General features: G+C 35.1%; 1 protein-coding gene and 1 non-coding gene across 2 annotated transcripts in view; one reads left to right on the top strand and one right to left on the bottom strand.

The window, feature by feature from the left end:
- LOC115220616 overlaps window positions 1-20104 on the bottom strand; it is a 217110-nt gene that overhangs the window by 81462 nt on the left and 115544 nt on the right. The window contains 1 exon segment of the mRNA XM_036509936.1: window positions 10773-10819. The gene's annotated coding sequence lies outside the window, so the exon portion shown is untranslated.
- Window positions 11045-11116, top strand: Trnae-uuc. Its single transcript has one exon. It is a non-coding gene; the product is annotated as a tRNA-Glu (tRNA).

Here is a 20104-nt window from a genome sequence, read left to right as displayed (position 1 = left end):
CCCAACTGCTTTTAGCATTAACCTTTAATCTTCCACAACCCATCTTGACAGCACAAGTGGGTTGTTGTTGTGATATTATCCTCTCCAGCCTAGTATCTATCTTGATGATGTAAGCCCAATTGTATTCACAATACCCCCCCGGTAGATAAATGAGTCTCCTCTACAATGGAGACAGCCTAAGTTATTGCTCTAAGTCTCCCTTAACAGAGACAACATTACTCTCATTTGCCTTAGACCTCCAGCAAGGTTAACCAACAATTCCAATCCAAACTAGGGAGTCTATCTAGAAAGCTGGACAATCTGAACAATCCCAAAAGTACATGAAAAGGAGTTTGCCCTAATCACACAATGACATCTGCTGCAAACTGCAGAAAAGAGAAAAGGGGTAGTGCGTGGGGAGTTGAGTGAGGGTGCAGGAGAGTGGAGAGAGGGAGTGCAGGGGAGGAGAGAGAGAGAGAGTACCTTATTAGGAGACCAGGAACTGAATTAAAACTGATACTATGTGTAAATTGGTTGATAATAGGATGGGCTTCCAGCCGAAAAAGCCATACTAAAAAGGAAGGAATGGATGAAGGGGACAAAAAGTAGTAGAGACTCCTTAGCCTTGACAAAAACAACCTTTCAAGTGCTGATGGTATGCCAAAATGCACCCAATCCATACAGTTGAATGGTTGGTGATAAGAGCATCCAGAATTAAAACCCACACCAATAAGGAACAAGAAGTAAGAAGGAACACAAGTAAGAGAGAGCTCTTTAGTCTTATCAAAGACAATCTCTCTTATACAGGTGGCATGATAATACAAACTCAGTCCATCCTATAAGGAGGTTGGTTATAGGAATGATAATCAGCTATAAAAACTATACCACTGAAAAAAACTAATAAATAGAGATGTTGAGTCCACAACTCCAACACAAACAACACATCCAGAACAATAATTCTAGATAAAAGCACTGATAAAGAGTATAGAGGAGACTACCCTATGGCAGATATAATGTCAATATCACAATAAAATGCATCTCATTATCACTGTTTAAGCTGCTGATATGAGGAGCATGTTGTCCTGAAAACCAATGAAGGACTGTGACACATGGTGAGATGTAGTGAGAGCTGTGTTTAAAATGATGACAATGTTTAAAATTAAGAACAATTAACTAAAACAAAATCAAGGCAAATAACAAAAGTCAACTGAATCCTTCAAAGTAGGTACCTAGCTTTAATTTGAAACATAAACTAAGTGAAGGAGACATCATCCAAATAAGACATCAGTCTCCTGTAGACAAATGAATGACCAACTTCTCATGGTTGGATCATTGGCATGCACAGTATTTGTTCAGATTCCTGTGTTCTAATTTCATATCTTGCCAGGATAGATTTTTCTTTCAGTTTTTCAAATTTGATTAAAAAAAAAATCAGGAGTGACAATTCAAGGAGTGGATTGGTAAGAACTATAAGAGTAGATACTTTGCAATATATGAATAACCTGGCTCTTATTGCCAGCATTTAGGTCAGGTCTTCAGTTTAAGGAGACTTTCCTCCCTCTCATCCCTCTGTCTCAAACACCCTGTAAGGAGGAATGGGCACAGCCTTCACTCCCGAGGAAAAGATTAAAAAGAAAATAAGAAAATAAAAGACTAAGTGACCTGAAATAATGCAGAATAAGATGTTCAAATTCATTCTAGAAAGAAAATGAAATTCTGGCAATGGATTTCAGCAGAATTCAATAAGCAAATAGTTGACTGACTATCTTAGCCACTTGGCTATTTCAACTCAATAAAATATTTCAGTATAAGTTGAACAATATAGCCATTGAGATTGTATTCAATTTTATAATCTAGTATTCATTATTACTATAAATATTCTCAATTGAATTTATTTTCATAGAAATACACTCTAACATGAAATTTTTTTTTAAATTGTTATTTATAATAAGATTTGGAAAATAGTAAAAATTGAATAGCTGCATGAATCATTAACTTTTTACACACACACACACACGACCTTAGATAAATCAACCATAAAATGAGAAAAATTACAATTATTTTCATTCAGCAATATTTATTGAGATAGTATATACTGACAATACCAGAAAGCAACATTTTTTATGTAAACATATTTTATGTAAACATTCATGAAAATATTTATCATAATCAGATCTTTTCATTTATTTCACAGTTTGTTGTAAGGCTTGCATAAATTAAGAGAAATTTTTAACCACCACCATTTCAATAAATATCATGGGAAGAAGTGTGGTAATTTATATAATAGAACAGGTGTAAACTAATTCTTAAACAGTTCATCAACAAATCAGTTGGGAAGTAAAAGTGGCACTTTTATATTAAATAAAAAAAAAGTTTAAAAATTGTGGTTTTACTTAAACATGTCTCCTGTGCCAAGTTTTACACTGTTACATAAATCAGCAACATACACAAGTATATCTCTACCACTAAAGAGAACTGTATCATGAGAATAACGACAAATTAGAGACTGAAAAGATACAGTGGCTGATATCTCAAGAAAATACAATCTAAGACTAAATAACGAAATAGGAAAACACATCAAGTTACGTTCATTAGACAAAATGAAATAAAGGCCAATGGTAGGAATTTTGACTAGGACCTTCTTGCTTCTTAAGATGCTCTGGCATCTCATCAACACCTCTACCATCTTTCCAGTAATTCCCACCCTGCCTTATACAATGCAAGGTACCCATGTATCTCTTCTACTGCAAGACACCACTATAGCCTCTCAATACCAAACTGAAAATCACAGTCAACTCCATTTCTCAAGTACTCACTCCTCCTACTAAGTCGAGGGGCCTTTTTCCTTTTTCGTCTTGCAAGTTAACCTGGAGACTTCTCTAATGCTGGTGGCATGAAAAAAAGCACCTCGTACATAAAGTGATTGGCATTAGGAAAGGCACCCAACCATAGAAACCATGCCAACGCTGGCACTGGAACTCCATAAGGCCTTGAAGCTCGTCTGATCCTGTTAAACTGTTCAACCCACACCAGGATGGAAAATGGGCATTAAATGATCATGATAATGTACTAAATTCTACATGCTATTCTCAATTATATGAAGTTTCAGTATGAAGTTTTCCTTTAAATGAAATTAACTGTTTAACTGAAGATAGAAAACTAAACAGAACACTAATTTGTCAATACCTCTCAAAAGAAAGTCGAGATACTTTTAAGAAATAAAAAATCTAATAAAATGTATTTGCATGCTTAAAGAAAAAAATCTGAACTCTCTTTGCCAGCAAGAAACAATATAGGCGTGTTTCGGTCTCACTTCACCTTGTCAGAATTGTTTACTCAAACCTACTTTCATCAGATGACAATGTTTTACAGTAAAAGAGTTATAAAAAATTTCAAATAACAGAGAATTGTTTTTTTGCTATGTCATTCAGTATGTAACCCTTAGCTTATCTAAATTCAAGCCATTTCTTTCTCCAACCAAAAGGGAAATTTCAAATAACAGCAAATTTTTAGCACATGTCATTCAGTACATCATTCCTGAACTTATTGCTCCTATTTCAGCTTAGATTCTCAAAGCAGAAGACAGGTCAAGAAGAATTTGTATTGTAGCTGAAATATCAACAAAATTCTCAGATTTGCAAAGACGTATTATTCAAATAACTGAACATCATACTTAACAAGGAAAAGTAATCAATGCTATTCAACTGCTAAAAATTCTGCTCCAAGCAAAATATTCACATAATTTTATTTAGATTATTTTTATTACTCAGATTTTAAACTTGGAGTTGTGTGTGTGTGCATGTGCATGTACTTGAGTGCATATGTCTAACAGTTCTGCAATTTTACACAGTCAGACTTTATATTACTTTCTAGTAAAAAGAATTCTAAAGCAAAACTCCATTTCCATGTGAAAAATGATGAATTTCTTTATGCAAAGATACAATTCAACACTATATTTGAAACCACAAAGTACTGGGTATGAATTTGATTATTCAACTAGCCTGGTTGTGGCATTATTAAGTTTTAATACATCTGATAGGCGCAGGAGTGGCTGTGTGGTAAGTAGCTTGCTAACCAGCCACATGGTTCCGGGTTCAGTCCCACTGCGTGGCATCTTGGGCAAGTGTCTTCTGCTATAGCCTCGGGCCGACCAATGCCTTGTGAGTGGATTTGGTAGACAGTAACTGAAAGAAGCCTGTCGTATATATGTATATATATATATATATATATATATATATATATATATATATGAGTGTGTGTGTGTGTGTGTATGTTTGTGTGTCTGTGTTTGTCCCCCTAGCATTGCTTGACAACCGATGCTGGTGTGTTTACGTCCCCGTCACTTAGCGGTTCAGCAAAAGAGACCGATAGAATAAGTACTGGGCTTACAAAGAATAAGTCCCGGGGTCGATTTGCTCGATTTGTTCCAGCATGGCCACAGTCAAATGACTGAAACAAGTAAAAAAGTAAAAAAAAAAAATTTTTTTTAATGTGATACATTAAACAAAAGGTGTATAAATGTGTGATGAAGTTAATAAAGGAAAAAAAAGGGAGCGGGGAATGTAAAAAGGAAATGGCGAGTATTTCATAGCAGAAACAGTTAAGTGGATATGGTATGTATTTGAGTTGTAAACTTAATTCTATGTTTCTCAGTTCACTTAGCTGTCAGGAATGATTACTAACTCAGCTTGGAAAGTTACCAGCAACAGACTGGCACTATCTCTAATCTGCTTTGACATCATAAAACTAGAGCTAGGCATCAATCCTCAAAAGACACTCAGCACCGAAAGGAGGTATATACAATTTTTTTTACTTATTACTCAATGTTCACGATGCTAAGTCTGGACTTCAAGTGCAATTCTTATGTGGACAATGTGGACATAACTTTTATTAGACATGTTTCTAATCACATGAAAAGTTTCCTAATTATCTCTTTTTCTATGGTTCAAAGCCTTTTTCTGATTATACAAAACAAACTCAAATCTTTTATCTTTGAATTGTTTCAGTCAATGGACTACAGCCATGCTGGGGCACCACCTTGAATAAACCAAATCCCTGCACTTATTTTTTGAAATCTGGTACTTATTCAATCATTCTCTTTTGCCAAACCACTAACTTGCAGAGATGTAAACAAACCCACACCAGTTGTAAAGCAATGATGAGGAACAAACACTAACATGTATGTACATGCGCATGCATGCATGCACACACACACACAATGTGCTTCCACAACTTCTGTATACCAGATTAACTCATAAAGCATTGGTCAGACTGTTGCTAAAATAGAAGACACCTGTTCAAGGTGCTGCACAGTGGGACTGAACCATCTAACCACATGGTTGCAAAGTGAGCTTCTTAACCACACAACCATGCCTTTTGTAATCACCACTCTTTGTTTAAGCTCTGGTGTACTAAATGCAATACCAAAGCAGGTGAGACAAAATGTGATGTTTCAAGTTTCTGATTGTGGTAATATATCTCATAACCTTTCACAGATGCATAATAATTCCTGACCAAATTTATCACCATACATAATTGAAAGGTGGATAAAAACTTCTGGGTCACCTTTAAATAATTTAGTTAACATTTCATTAAATAAATCTATTTAAACAGACCTGACATAATACAACCACAGTAATAACATTATTTCTTACATGTCTTTCTTAACACTATCACCCTTTGTCATTCTTTTCAAGTTCATTCAACACTTTTACTTAGTTTATATCCTAATTCCAATAGATAAGGTACTGTCTATTAGAGTCCCTGCCCCAACAAAAATTATCTTGTTTGATATCAATGCTGAACTTCTAACTGTAACACTTTATAACTATATAATTAACGAATCACTGCATTGGAGACAAGATAAAGAAGAGTTATGATAGTAACCTTTATCATGGTATATAGATTCATGATAACACTACATCAAACAATGTGGAGGCGCAATGGCCCAGTGGTTAGGGCAGCGGACTCGCGGTCATAGGATCGCAGTTTCGATTCCCAGACCGGGCGTTGTGAGTGTTTATTGAGCGAAAACACCTAAAGCTCCACAAGTGTCCGGCAGGGGATGGTGGTGATCCCTGCTGTACTCTTTCACCATAACTTTCTCTCACTCTTACTTCCTGTTTCTGTTGTACCTGTATTTCAAAGGGCCGGCCTTGTCACTCTCTGTGTCACGCTGAATATCCCCGAGAACTACGTTAAGGGTACACGTGTCTGTGGAGTGCTCAGCCACTTACACGTTAATTTCACGAGCAGGCTGTTCCGTTGATTCGGATCAACCGGAACCCTCGTCGTCGTAACCGACGGAGTGCTTCCACACATCAAACAATGTGTTATTTAAGAAAACAAGCTATGATCCACGCTGGCAATTAAAAGAATATAAACAATTTAAAAGTGATATAAATTACTTTGCTGATCAGAAGCAGAAAGGAGGAAAATTTCAGGCATGACTCTTCAGAGAACAATATTTTCTGATGGTACCAAATAGACAGAGAATAGAGTGAGAGAAAGAAAAAATAGTAAAAAAAATAATTGAGGAGGGGCAGAAAATAATGAAAAACAAAGGATGGGTTTCTTTCATAAGGTGACAAAAGCTGCACAGTGGGAGGTAACCAATGAGAACGCTGACAAATTTGGAAAACAATGAAAATTATTAGTATGAATGCTTGTAGCTTGACAAGTAGGAGACTTGTGCAAAGAGTTTCAAAAAACAGGCAGGAGTTGATGACAGAAGAACATAAGAATAGATAAGCAGAAATAAATGATGATGTACATACACACATGTAAGTATATACAATCATTTTGTCAAACTGCAACGGCATTAAAGAGGAAATCAATATTAGGAGAATGAGGGTTATACATGCTGACTGCACAAACCAATAGGTAATCCATGGAGTGGCCAGGTGAATTGAAAAGCTTGATGCTTGGGTGCTTGCAGAAGAGATCACCTAAACAAAGGCCTGTTTTATCCATATGTAGAGATTTGCAAATGTATAAGCAGTGTAATAAATAAGGTTGGTAGAGGTACCATCAGAGTGGTTAGGTAACTTGGAATTAGGCTTGGGTGACCATTTATGAAACACACTTCTACTGAAAATGGAGGGACTAGTATAGCACATAGAGAGGGAGCAATTGAAGGGGTCAGTATGCAAGTTTCCAGATTGAAGGTAACTTCTAATTAAGAATCTGCAAGTAAGTTTTTTGTTCTTCGAAGGAGATGAGTAGGAGTGAAAGATAGTAGTTTGAGGATCAGAGGAGAAGTAAAAGTTGTGCACAATAATAATCCACAACTTTTAGAGATAACAGGGGCAATTGTAGTATAAAAAAAGGAAACTCTTTTTAGGAGTATGTGCAGGTGAAACAAGGGTGCTATGGCTCCATGTGTAGCCTGTGTTGACTGGCGATAGATGGTAACCCCATGAGAAAAAGAACAGGTGCATGTTTTTTTTAGATTTGGAAAGGAATTTTGAATCCTTACTGAACAGACAATGATATCAGAACTATTGTCAGAAGAGACTGGCAATTTTAGATAAATGAAATGAGAAGTTGAAAAGTTAACAGTTGTGTGAGTTATTTGGTTTACAAAGCAGCAGTGTAAAGATGTAATGGCTATCAATAGGAAAAGTGATGTCAAGGAAAGTAGCAGAGTGGAAGGTGTTGTTGAAAACTATCAGTTCATTCTTAGAGAACAATGTGGCACCAAACAATTGCCAGTATAACAAACCAGATGTTTTGCAACATCTTCCTCAATGCCTACCTCCTCTCTCCCAAAAGGGAATACCTATTTTTCTGCCATGTAAAATGAGACTGGAGTTAGGATATCATTTTAAAGATAAAGAGAAGTTCTTACAGCAATAATTAAATCTATGTATGCTAAAAGCAGAGGGTAATTTGGCTAAGTGGATCAATCTGATGAATTTTTTGAGTACATATCAACCACAATTGTTAGTTATGTTATCTTGGAGCAGGTTGTTTTAATTCTACAAGCCACAATTCTCTTAACTGGATCCGAGAATCAACTTTATGAATGCTTGGTAGCTCTCAAAGACATATGTAATTATTCTGTTCAGCAATTTAGCTACTTAACTAGTGCACTTCTAAATTACAATTTCAGCAGGTACTGGAGCAACATATAATGAAGTGTTTTGCTCAAGAACACAACACACCACCAGGTCCAGGGATAGAAACCACAATCTTGTGATCATGAGTGTAATGCTTTAACCACTAGGCCTTGCACCATCACTACTATACACAAATAGTAAAGAAATTAACTAGAGAACAACAGTTCATTAATAAGTCACATAAGAGTATGATAAATATGCTTTATTCGGTAAAAAATATATTTTATCAATACCCATTCAATTCTTATTGTGCTAGCAATATGGTGTAGGATAAAGTATTTTTGTCTGCTGTTATATAATTAAAGTCAGTTGCCTTTATTGTAATCCTAAAGCATTAATACAAACACAAACAGTTCTCTGTGCTTGCTATTTTATCAGTGCCAGTTGCCTTAATAAGTATAAAGCAGAGGAGTAAAAACAGACAATTTACCCTGTTGGTGTTTATATCAGGGGATAGATATCAGTCCGGTTTGATAAAAAACAGACACTTGCGCCTGATGTTATATCAATATTACCAACTGCTAAGATAATGAACATTAGCTACTTATCAACGCAACAATAAACTACAAACAAAATCAAAATATGCACGATAACAAGATAATAATTCGTAGTGAGCATGCAAATATTTTGACTATTTATGCCAAATGTTGTACAATGCAAATTATTGATTGACTTCTTATAGAGATGATAATCTTTAGGGTTTATAGAATAATGGAAAAGAGATTGCTTTTCGTTTTTACTCTTCTTAGGAATATTATGAATGTTAAGCCAGTTGATACCAACCAGCTCAAGGCCACTCAGTTCCATAATACACCTCCATCCACATTATAAAATATTCATATTTAAATTAAAACATTCTATATCAGCTTCCATCTATCCATTTTCTCTGCCCATTATTCTTGAGAAAGTTATGGGAGTAGAGTCCTCAGGCACCTCTTCCATAGGATCTCCTCAAAAGCAATCATCGTTACACTTTCCAGATGGATTTCGAAACATGACCAACAAACAATGGATATTATCCAGTCATCTCATCCTTGGTCTATTCCTAGCTCTCCTATTGGTTGACTAAGCTTGAAGGATCCATCTTATGGTTCTTTCCAACAATATTCTAATCACAAGTTTGTAGTACTAAAGTTGTGACCGCTCAATGCAGGGAAGTAGCAGTTCATTTGCAGATATTCTCATATCTCAAAGCTAAGCAGCCTGTCAAGTAATGTTACCCCAGAGATCCTTTAGGGGGAAACCATTTACAACCACTTGCATTTGCAATTGTACCCTTTCAGTCATTACCCAACACTCATGACACTAAGTAAGGACAGTTATGAAAGACAAACTGAAGATAGCAAGTTTGCTTTTTGACCAGCCTCATCTCTTCTGAGGATTAAATGCTGGTGCTGGCATATTACTCAGCCAACACCTGCAACTCTAGCATCCAATTCCCCTCCTGCTACCCATCACTTATGAATACAACTCCAAGATATAAATATCAGCTTGATGATATTTATATCTACAGTACAAATAAGACCACCAAAAGCTGCAATATGCATATAAACTTTATGTTAAAAAACAAATAAACTTACGTTCCATCCACCTGCACAATAATGTAAAAATGTTATTTTATTAAATCCCTCCAAATATTTTCAAAATTATTGAAACACAAGTAGTGTATTTAATAAGTAGTATATTCATTAAGAATTTAAGTGAAAAAAGCAAAGATTTTGAAACTGAACCAGTTCAGATTCTAAATGCTATGAAATTCTTTCTCTGTGATGATGCTTACAATTTACAAATTAAAACATTCCTGTGGAGGTTTTCCCGCTTTAAGTGTCAATTGCAATCAAGTCACCACACAATTATTCAATACAAAAGTTGTCCAACCCATGCCAGACAGGAACAAGGATGTTAAATAATGATGATGTAGAGTTACTTCAAATTGCTGCTGCAGCAGCAGACAAGTTCAATTAGTTTGAGTACATCACATTGCCATTTGCAGCATTGTTTGTGAGCTCCAGCATCCACATCAGACCTAACTATTCCTTCCCAAGGTTTCTTTAGCTTTCCACTGTTACTTGATACATTTCACTAAATGTCATCCATATAGAAAATAAGTTCACACCTGAGCAGTCAGTCATCACTATTGCTTTGTACCTTTAATGTCCAACCACCTTCATCTCACATGCACTTCATGACTAATTTCTGAGCAGTGGATCTGTATGGAAACAAGAGCAGTTTAGCAACAACTGTTCTACAGAGGTAAGCCACTAGAAAATCAAGCTTATCATGAACCTAATTTTAATAAAATATCAAATACATTTCATTCCATTTAGATTAATAAGACACTTCAGAAAAGCAAGGCTTTTATGTCATCACAATTTCTCCAGTCCAAAGTGTAGGCTTTTTTTTTGGCTATAAATCTGGCTATGGTTTAATGAGAGAGAAAGAGAGTAACAAAATGATCTATGTTAGTCACAGAGTATAATGAGGATGAACAACTTCAGTGGCAGAACACCAAGATCGTGGTGGCAGGACATTACAAAACATTTTAACACTGAACTTATTGCATACCATCATACACGATAGTTTAAGATTGTATTCAAACTATAAATTGCATCTTCTTCTTAGTACTATAGGTTTGCGTAAAGGTAGGGGTTAAGTTTTAATCTACTTGCTTACCTTAATCATGTTTGTTGGGAGGAGTTGGTTTTTCTGCTAATGAATTCCTAAAAATAATTAACAAATAAAATAAAATAAATTTCGGCTTAAAACAATAAACTGTATTGATTCAATTTTTTTCCTTTTAAAATATAAAAACAATAACTGAAGAAAACTAAATAAAGAGTGGTCAATAACAATAAAAAATAACACAAAAAAAAAAAAGAAATCTTAGTGAATTTTTTTTTTAAACTGAAAACTTTATAATGGATACCTGATAGAAATGATGGCTTTCCCATGTGGTCTAGTGGTTAGGATTCCTGGCTTTCACCCAGGCGGCCCGGGTTCGATTCCCGGCATGGGAACGCATGTTTTTTTTTATGAGGGTGGAGTCTTCAACTTGGCCTGAGCATGGACTCAAACTCAAATGAAATGAAATGATAATAACAACTAGTGGGACTCATGAACATTTCACGGAATTGACGGTAAACCTATTGGGTTGTTTCTGAAAACTTTATCCAAAAACACCCGAAAGTGTAGCCTGTGTTGTGTCTGTATGGAAAGAGAGTCACTCATCTGCTTATTCATTGAAAAGAGAAAGAAATTGGAATACGATGGTTACTTAATGCACTTTATATACACACTTTATGCACAATTTTATAGACTTAATTACACAGCACTCCTAAAATAAATATTCACTCTTATTTTTCCATTTCCCCCATAAACAAAAGAAAATATCCCGTTAAATTGCACTTATGCACATACGTTACATAAGTGGTATAAAAAAAAACTTAGTTCAATTTTTGAAAAAAATACACTTTTCACTATCCAATCACGATTACCACTACCATCATCATCTCTCTCTCTCTCTCTCTCTCTCTCCTCTCCTCTCTCACTGCCTTCCTTTAACCTCACTATCAGAACATCACCCCCTGCTAAAATTATATTCTTAACTCTCCTTCTCTACCTTCAACTAACCATGTAGTAAATATTACATTCCACCTACCTCATGCTATGGATACTGCTCTCTCTCTCTCTCTCTCTCTCTCTCTCTCTCTCTCCCTCTTTTTCTTTCTCCCACTTTCTGTCTCACTCTTCACCTTATCCTCTTTTCCTTTCCCCTTTATCTTTCTCTTCTTCAACTAGTCACGTGAAAGCGTTACAATTACATTCCCTCTACCTCACCTCATGGATGCTTCTCTCTCCCTGTTTTTCTCTAATCATGTGAAAGCATTAACAATCGACAGGCTAAGTAATGCAATGACAAGCAGAATTATTATAAGATGATAATAATAATAATAATAATAATAATAATCATCATCATCATCATTTAGCGTCCGTTTTCCATGCTAGCATGGGTTGGACGGTTCAACTGGGGTCTGTGAAGCCGGAAGGCTTCATCAGGCCCAGTCAGATCTGGCAGTGTTTCTACGGCTGGATAATAATAATGGTTTCAAATTTTGCCACAAGGGCAGCCATTTTGGGGGAGGGGACGTGTCGATTACATCAACCCCAGTGTTTAACTGGTACGTGTTTTATTGACCCCGAAAGGATGAAAGGTAAAGCCGACTTCAGTGGAATTTGAACTCAGAATATAGCGATGGGCAAAATATTGCTAAGCATTTTGTCCAGCATACTAATGATTGCCAGCACGCCGCCTTAATAATAATAATAATAACAATCCTTTCTACTATAGGTACAAGGCCCTGAAAATTTTGGGGAAGGGGACCAATTGATTACATCGACCCCAGTACTCAACTGGTACTTAATTCATCGACCCCGAAAGGATGAAAGGCAAAGTCAACCTCAGTGGAATTTGAACTCAGAACATAGTGATGACCAAAATATGGCTAAGTATTTCGCCCGGCATGCTAACGATTCTGCGAGCTTGCCACCTTAATAATAATAATAATAATAATAATAATAATAATAGGCAACTCAGAACATAGTGATGACCAAAATATGGCTAAGTATTTCGCCCGGCATGCTAACGATTCTGCGAGCTTGCCACCTTAATAATAATAATAATAATAATAATATTAGGCACAAGGCCTCAAATATTAGGGGAGAGGACTAGCAGATTACATTGAATCCAGTGTTTCACTGGTACTTAATAACAACAACAATAATAATAATTTCATCACAGCTGGTTTTGAGGGGAGGGGGAATCAATTACATCAAACCTAGGTGGTTAGTAAGCTCATCACCTTAATAATAATTTTTTCTATTATCGGCACAAGGCCTGAAATTTGGGGGAGTGGGCTAGTTGATTACATCAACCCAGTGCGTAACTGGTACTTATGGCACAGACACCAAAAGGATGAAAAGCAAAGTCAACCTCGGTAGTGTTAGTACTCAGAACATAAAGATAGATGAAATGCTACAAAGCTTTTTGTCCAGTTAACAATTCTGCCAGCTTGCTGCCTTCAAAATAATGACAATGGTTTCAAATTTTGGCACATGGCTATCAATTTCAGAGTAGGGATTAAGTTAATTATATCAATCCCAGTGCTCAACTGGCACTTATTTTATTGACCCCAGAAGGGTGAAAGTCAACCTCAGCAGAATTTGAACTCAGAACACAAAAACAGCATTTTGCCCAGTGTGCTAATAATTCTGCCAGCTTTCCTTAACAACAACAACAACACTAAGTACCAACTTTTATAATTTGTGGAAAGAGCCCTCTGATAACAGGATGCTGTCTACTCTTACAGAATTAGACAGAGCAAGAAAGACTGAGAGCTCCGAGAAGTAAACTATAATAATAACAATCCTTTCTGCCATAATCACAGGCCTGAAATTCTGGTGGCGAGGGAGAAATTACATCAGCCCCCTGTATTCAACTGATACTTATTTTATTGACTCCAAAACGATTTCATCCTAAAATAGGCAAAATCAAACTTGGTGGTGTATGAAACCAGAACGTAAAGACGGTTGAAATGCTTAGCAGCATTTTGTCTAGTGTGCTAATGATTCTGCCATTCCATGATTGAAAAGAAAGAGGGTGAAAAACAAACAAAAATACAATCCCTTAAAATTTGAAATAGGAAGAATCTGGAATATGAGAACTGTCATGGTCGTGCCTATAATAATTGGTGCCCTGAGACCAATAAGGGACCAATGGCTGAAGGAGATTGGAATAGAATGTACGGTAGAGCTCCTACAGAAAGTTTGTCTCTTAAGGACAACAAAAATTATCGGGAGGGTTCTAAACATTTGAAAGACAACTGCAAACCTGTGAATACCTAAGGTTAACCTGCTACCCACATAAATCCTACCAGGAATAAGACCAAACCTGAGTCAAATCAAATAATAATAAAATATTCAAGTCCAACTAACAGACATTAAATTGGTTGACAATGATAGTAGCATGAACATTTAATCCAGACAAAAATAGTAATAATATATAAAAAGAAAATCTATAGTTATTTATTGTGTCTGGGGAGAATCATTCTCTTTTAGAGCCTTATTATTTAACACATGCACCGGTTCAATTTCCACTCATTTACTAATTTATTTTTTCTAAAATTTTTATTGCGTCTTGCAACCTTTTCAATAGTCATTGACGCCGTCCATTATCTGAGCTGAATTCTTTTTGTTTGTTTGTGTGCAAGTGTGTGGGTCAGTTTGCATGCACATACACATATGTATGTATGTGTGTGTGAATGCATGTATGTGTGTACGCATACATATATATATATATATATGCGTGTGTGTATATTTGTATGTATTCTGCATATTCATGTGTTTGTGTGTTCGTGTGTGTGTACCTCTGTCTCCTTGTGTGTGCATGTCTGAATGTGTCTGTGTATGGGGTTTTTGTGACTGTATGTGCGTCTATTATGTATGGAAGTGTCTCTCCATATGTGTCTTGTGTGAAGTGTGCGTGCATGTGTGTATATGGTTGTGTATTTCAGTCTTCATTTGCATATGTATGTGGGCATGTGTACTTGTCCGTCCATATTACCTGTGTACCTATCAATCTGTATGTCTATCTGTTTACATTCATATCCATTTACCTACATATATATGCATATACATGCATACATACATACAGATATAAGTATATACATATATACACATATATACACACATGCACACACATATACATACATCCACATAACAGCCTACTAACTACTCTCCCTGTATATATATAAAAACTGTGGGTATGGGGGTATGACTACCTGCTACGTATATTTCCCATCTAGTACTGGAGATGTTTCATTTATGAGGACTATTCCTGTATTTGTCTGAGTGTTGGGTCATTCGAGTGCTTGGGTAAAATATGGATGTCAAGTTGACCCAGTGTGCCCCCATGCCGGTCTTTGGCATGTTGGTAGACTGTTTTTTGTTGTCATATTGGAGGACTGTTTTTTGTTGTCATATTGTCTCAAATGTCCATTCAGTCTCCCTGCAATGCTCCTAGATGTCTCACCTATGTATATCATGTTCTCGTCTTTACAAGCACCTTCTATGAACCTTATGCTGTAGACTACATTTCTAGTTCTACAGTTAATGCCAGGGTTAATCTTACATACTATGCAGTTGTCATTGGTGTATGTGGTATTCTCAAAGGGGTACATCCTACATAGTTGTGATCTGATAGAGCTCCCTGGCTTTTTATTGATCCTAATGTTGAGTTTGGCCTCCTTCAGAGCTTTCCTAAATATATGGGCTAATTCTCCATGGGCTGTGGCCTCTACAAACATCACTCCTTGATATTTGTTGGTTTTGTACCACGTGTTCACCCTGTTTGCTTTGTGAAAATCTTTTTGTATTCTATTCCAGTCTTCACTCCTATATCTAGGGCAAGTACTACTGGTATCATGACATATAATGCTATCTAACTTCTTTCTAGCACCCCTGTATACTTGAACCATCAGGCACTCTGCAAACTCAACAATTTGCATTCTCTTTTGGTATTGTATCAACCTCTCTTTTGAATTCACTATTTGTAAACTCTTTAAGCATAAATATAATTCTTTATCTCTGAAACATTATATAAACCACAGAAAAGTGTGTATATTTATGACTCCTAAAATGCAATATGACATGACACTTAGGCAATATGACATGACACAGATCTTGTTTTCATTTGGTATTTGTTACTATGGCAAGTCAGTGTAGCAGACTTCACTCTTCTCTAAGCTTCTATCTCTGAAAAGATTTGATCTCAGCACTCCAAAGCAACAAAACATTTATATGCAATCATGTATGCACTGATATATCTTCTTAGAGGTACCTATTTACAGTTTGGTGGACTTAGTTAGAAAGTACTAAACATAACAGTTATACACAAGTCATACACAATACACAGTATAACAACAACATAAGAGGAAAAGTTGAGTAAAACTAAAGATACATTTCTTTCAAGAGGTCAAACAAATATATGCTGAAACATGAGACACTTTAAACACCATCAAAATAAAATGCTGCAAGTTAGACTAGTAGATGTTTTTAACTACAGAAAAGTAACATCTTTAAGACAGTTCTGAACAAGCACACTCAAAACCCATTAACTGTGTAACAATTTTTTGTTTTTTTTTTTGTTTGTCTTTGGTCAGCGTTATTTCTTGTTTGCTTCTATCTAGAATTCAAAGGAAATGACTGCTATTCCCTTCAAACTTTGCTTTTGTGACTTGGGCATCAATGTTTTGAAAGTGACCTATTTTCCATTACATTTCACACAGATTCAGTGCAGAGTTGCTGAAGCAGAAATATCATTATAGCAAATATTCTGCTCAATACCACAGATTGCCTGTCAATTGCTTCACCTTCACCACTTGTGCATGTCCCTCAGTGGCTAACAATATGTGCCTCTCTAATCATGAGAAGTAGTAGTGGGGGAGCATCATAGCCAGTGTTGAGTGGAATTCTTTGGGGTTTGAATAAATGTAACAAAAGCAAAGTTTGAAGGAAATATTAGCCATTTTCATACTTTCTAGGACTAAGCGAATAGGAAATAATAGTTGCTACCCAAAGACAAAAATCATATTACACAGTGCTTTTAACCTTTTATTTTCATGTGAGAAATTCACTATCAAGATAGTCTATGAAAATAATTGTGATTAACAAACCAATTAACTCAGCTTCCATGATAAAAGGTATCTATCAGTGGCTTTTTAACGAGCTAACAACTTCCAGAGATGAAGAAAATGGGGACTGTGATCCTTATCAATGCCTTTCACAGGAACTTTAACAGAGAGTGAATACATTAGTTATCACTGGGAATAAAATGTGAGTCACTGATTTGGTTCATCAGGGTATATTATGGCTGACAACACATGATAAACCACCAAAATAAATGACAATTTTTAGCTAACTGATTTTCTGCCCAACCAATGATCTTGATACTTATCTTTTCTCTATATAGATCATGGTGATGGGAGAGGCTTTGTGTCTTGCCTATGACATATCACAGTACAAGTAACAAGATATAATCTAACTCCACTCCACACAGATGAGATATCAACACCTTAATCACTCAGCAATTGCAACTTTCCTTCGTGACATATATTCACTTAAGACTTATCAACACATCATAAGATAATATGGCATATATATGAATAACTGCCTGCAAGTTAAGCAAACAAGGAAGATTCCATATCAGGCATGGGCAACCTTTTTCAAGAAGCAGGCCACATGATACACTGGGGCTAAGTATCTGGTATTGGTTGGGTTCAAAAATAAATCAGTGGTAAAATATTTTAGTCTTTTTTAACCTTTAGCAGTAGATCTAGACTCTTTTTGAATTTGTTTATGACTAATGAAAGATTAGGGCTAGTGCTAAGATATATTCTAGATGAAACAAAATATTGAAACTAATTATGATATTTTTCTATAAGAAACTTTCTAAATTTATTCTATTTTAGGAACAAATATGTACAGTTTATACTGGTTTCTAACTCTATAAAGTCCATATACAGCTGACCATGAGAAAATAGGTATTTGAATGTTCAAACTGAATATTTTGAAAGACTAATTTTGACATTTCAAACCAGATATAACAAAACCTGACAAGAAACAATGAAAAGGAAAAATTTGCTGGGAGGGCTACTCTATCCATACTTGTTTGAAAACAAACACTCTGTGACATTAACTATGAACGCACTGAGTTAGAAAGAAAATGTACGAAAAAGAAAGTATTTAAAATAAAATGCAAGGAAATTTATACATATGTCAAAATTTAGAAAAAATAAATCAAATTGATAGCTCAGAAAATTATATTATAAAATAACTATAACTGAAAAACATAAATTAAGAAAAATATACTAAAAACAAAAAAAAAATACATATATTTACATAGATCACATCACATTTATATATATTTTACATAGATCACATCACACTAATTTTGAACAGGTTTATTTTGAAAAATACAAAGTAAAAAGAAGAACTACAGAAACAAAACACCATCACAGTATCTATAAATAAATAAGATCACAGAAAAATCTGTCTAGATGTGCAAATTAATATCTAGATTGATTTATATGCTATTAAAAAAGAACAGAATGAATTATATTAATTATATATGGTATAGCTTTACCAAATGATTTACTTGACATCTTGATTCAGCTAAAACATATCTGTGTATACAAAACCCCAGCTCCACATGTCAGTGAAGGAACCTGTAGGTAACCATTTGATCAACTAGAAATAGTAGTCAAATTTTCCTCAAATTACACCATACCATCTTCAAAATGGAAGTACAGATTAGATATTATAAAAAGTCAAGATGGTCTTAATGGGAACATCTTTGATTATAGGAAGGTGGATCAGAGATGACTGGGCTAAACCATAACATGCCTCAATTTCTGAATTATATAATGTTTGAAATTATTTAATTTAGAAAAAAAAAGCATTAAAATATTTGATAATGCACACAAGCATCTATATTCTTTTATTTTATAACTAGTTCCAATCATTGGATTGAGGTCATGCTGTGACACTAGCTTCAAAAATTTAATCAATAATATAAATTCCAGCACTTATTTTTCAATCTGGTACTTTAAAAAAAAAAATTAACTTACTTATTGATTTGATAAGTTATGACACATAAAGAGACACAACATGACAAAAAAAAAGGCGCTGGTTTAAAGACACACAAATACAGAATATTGGAGCTGAAGCTTCACCAATCCTGGGTGAGTCTGCTGCATGTGCATACTCGAAGGTGAAACTTGGAGTGCAAATAATGAAAGTTTCAGCTTCTATATAATATACAACTCTATATTGAGTTGATTTTTTTTTATACAATTGAATACATCAACTCCTCAATTATATATTTACTAGTGGGACCTGTGGAAATTCCATGGAATGGAAAATTAAGAGGACCTACTTAAGAAAGAAAGGATGATTTGCATTTTTACAGCATTCATAGTTTAGCTTCTTTAAGTATTTTTAACGTTCGCCAACATTCGTTTCTTCATGTCTCTGTCAGTGTTGTCTTTTTCCTCTTTTTATTGTATTTTCTCACTGTTCCTCTTTGATCCATGTTCTACATCTGTGCATCCTTTCTCGGGCAGCTTGCAACATTGTGTTTCTTGTAAACCCAAAGTTTAGGCTAAATTAGCCCTTATAAACAAATAATTTTTCAAGCAAGCAAATGATAAATAATTACACTTAGGCATTAAGTGATGGTCACTATGAAAAAAAAATAGTTCAATGAAAAGAAAACTTTTTATTATCAATACAACCCCCCCACCACCACTATCTGCCTCTCTCTCATATATATATATATATATATATATTATATATATATATATATATAACTGCTTTCACTGTCCTCTCTCTATTTCACTTTCTCTTCAGCTAATTTTTTAACCATGTAGTAAGTATTCCTTCCCCCACCCCACTGCACATCGTTAACACTTCTCTCTCCCTCTTTTTCTCTCATTCTTCACCTCTATTTTCAGCTGACCACATGACACATTTGGCCTAAGTGTATTAATATTAATCACTTTTCTACTTCTTCCTCTCTTTCTTCACCCCCCTCTCTCTTACTCCACCTCCACCTCCCTAACTAACTAATGTATAATAGGCGAACAAACAAGCAGATTATTATATAGATATGCAGAACCAGAGAAGGAATTTCAATCCTAGCTATTTAACCCCATTCAGTTGTAAAAAGGGAATACATATATACATTGCTTTTGTGAAGATTACAGTACCAGAAGAAGCTTTATAAAATTTAAATGACTGGAATATCTATTGAAGATCTTGCAGAACACTTAGCACCTTGTTGTGTTGCTCTGGAATGTTGCTACATATCAACTCAAAAACATAGTTTTAACTACTAATATAAATAACCAAATCTGAATGAGGCAGAATAGGACAAAACACTGGTCATTCAC

The sequence above is a fragment of the Octopus sinensis genome, linkage group LG16, assembly GCF_006345805.1.
Source record: "Octopus sinensis linkage group LG16, ASM634580v1, whole genome shotgun sequence".
In the NCBI taxonomy this organism is placed as follows: domain Eukaryota; kingdom Metazoa; phylum Mollusca; class Cephalopoda; order Octopoda; family Octopodidae; genus Octopus; species Octopus sinensis.
This window is presented reverse-complemented; position numbering and strand designations above follow the sequence as displayed.